The following is a 2,383-nucleotide window of genomic DNA, read 5'->3' as shown; positions in this document are numbered from 1 at the left end:
GGAGTTCTGGTAAAAATAGTGAAGAAAAGCGCCCTCAAATAGCCTTTTTACCCTAAATTCTTTAGGGTCTCTTAATTGTCAAAAGTAGAGAAAAGCACCCTTTAGAGTCAGTTTTTCAGAACTCCACAATTATGGGGGCACTGAAAAACTGGCTATTAGAGGGCACATTTTACGATTCTTGTAGAAATTGACAATTAGAGACCCCGAAAAACGTAGAAATAAAATGGCTATAGAGGGCGCTTTCCAGCACCACAGGGCACCCCTTTAAACAAATTTAGAGACCCTGGAAATTTTTTTTTGTATTAGAGGGCATTTTTCAGCACCACTTAAATACAAATTGAAGGAATATGGAAAACTTAGTCCTTTTTCTTTTAGAGGGCGCTTAATTCTTTCGTCTTGCCTGCTTATCCAGTCTTCAGACACAACCAGCAAAGAAACACATCAACACATTGCTTATATTTTTTATTATAAAAACTTTACAATCAAAATCATAATATAATATGAATTTATATTAAATGTACATAAAATATATGAAAAAATCAATTGTAGTTCAATATTTTACAATGATGCAAGCTGTCTTGATGCTGCAATAACTTATCGCTGTAATATTTTCTTTCACTGCCATTCCGTCTCAATATTCAGCAAGATGTTCAACTAAACTCCAGTATATCTTCTCTTAATTGTCTTGCAAACTATTAGGCGTGATCAATTAAATTAACTAAAAGTTAAAATGTTTTATAAAATGAATTATAATAGTTCTGCCTTGTCATCTTATCGTAATTCGATCATATCTTCTGTACAATATCATCAATATATCAGAATGATGCAAGTTGTCTTAATCCAGTGACTTGATACAATAATTATTTTTGTTCTTTCACCGGGATTACTCTTTCCAACTCAAGATGTTCCAACTATTAATTTCAGCGAACTTTCCTTTTCTGCATCTGCCAAAAATAAAATATAATGAAGGATAATTAGAAACAGAAAATTAAGAGAAATCATTTTTTAAGTTGAGGAACAAGATCAGACTAATAATTATAATTTCATAATGTAACTTTATTATATTTCACTTGATACTTACAGTGCCATTGATTCTTTGATACATACATCTTGCAGTAGAAATTTGTCTCTGTCATCTGCAAACAAACAAATTACAGATCACTGTATGAATTATATATGGTTTTAAATTTAAAGAGGAACGCAATGAGACCAGGATGGTACATAAGGAAAGAATACAAAAAACCAAAAGGAAAAAATAAGAAAGCAAATTTAATAGTGGCCGAATAAATTAATTGAAGAGACCAAATATATAAATATGAGCAAGTGGAGGAGAATAAGGAACAGCAGATAAAACGAGACAATAAAGTTGGTGTACTTTCAGATTTTTTTACTGCAGTTGGTACGAATGCACTATTAAAATTGAATTTGAGGGCTAAAACTAATATGTTTGAAAACACACAAAATACAGCTAACCTCAACCGCGAGCGTACATGCTTAACTTTAATAACTATGTAGTACCGTTATTGTATCATATCCAGTATAAAAATCGGGGTGCACATTTTAAATAATTCATTATTTAACATTTAATTAAACATTTTTTTCTTTATATACATACAATTAGTTTTGCTTCCAACAATTATATTTAAATTGGTGGAGCGATTTTCTTTATTTATGAACAATATGATGTTAATTGTTTATAAACAATGACTGAGTAAAATCATTATATATAATGACTTTTGGCACTTCAGTTATTTATAAATAATGTTTTTCTACTTTAAATATTACACGTATGCAAAAATGTATAACCAAAAAAAAAATTCATCAGAGACGTACAGACGAACACCCGGGCCATTTAAAAAAAGAAACAGGGAAATTAAACAAAGAGTATTTGTATAAGCTAGTACTTCAAAATGGTAACCTTAAATATTGAAAAAAAAAATCATTTCATGAGAAAATTTATCTTTTATATAGCAATTATCAGCAGTCATTACACGGTTCACGTTTTTTGTACAAACTCACATTAACAAAATATTCAGCCTGATAAGTGTATTGCAATGCATTATTACAGAGTTTAATCAATTTATTAAACGTGATAGGCTCAGCACCTTCACCTCTGAAGATTAGTGCAAAGTATTCACTACAAATACGTAAAACCATGGAGGTATTATAGTAACTGGGGAAATTCAGTCCTTTGACGATCATTCCGACCACGCTGATAAGAATCTGTAATCACGCGACGTGTAGTGGTATCATGTATAAATGCATTAGTTACGTTTTTATTTTTGTTAGTTAAATTTATTTTAATCAGTTAAACTGTACAAAACATGCAGAGTGCATGTATTTGATGTTGAATAATGTTGATTGGGAATGCCAGTAACTATAC

General features: G+C 30.5%; 1 long non-coding RNA gene across 1 annotated transcript; it reads right to left on the bottom strand.

Moving 5' to 3' along the window:
• Window positions 1-445: 445 nt before the first annotated feature.
• LOC117112234 lies at window positions 446-1,139 on the bottom strand. Its single transcript, XR_004445996.1, has 2 exons — window positions 1,082-1,139; window positions 446-944 (listed from the first exon to the last, which is right to left on the bottom strand). It is a non-coding gene; the product is annotated as an uncharacterized LOC117112234 (long non-coding RNA).
• Window positions 1,140-2,383: the final 1,244 nt, after the last annotated feature.

Source organism: Anneissia japonica, unplaced genomic scaffold (genome assembly GCF_011630105.1).
Source record: "Anneissia japonica isolate Jap-2015-1 unplaced genomic scaffold, ASM1163010v1 scaffold58222_len2389_cov168, whole genome shotgun sequence".
In the NCBI taxonomy this organism is placed as follows: domain Eukaryota; kingdom Metazoa; phylum Echinodermata; class Crinoidea; order Comatulida; family Comatulidae; genus Anneissia; species Anneissia japonica.
Note: the sequence above shows the minus strand (reverse complement) of the source record. Positions and strands in the feature narration are given on the sequence as shown.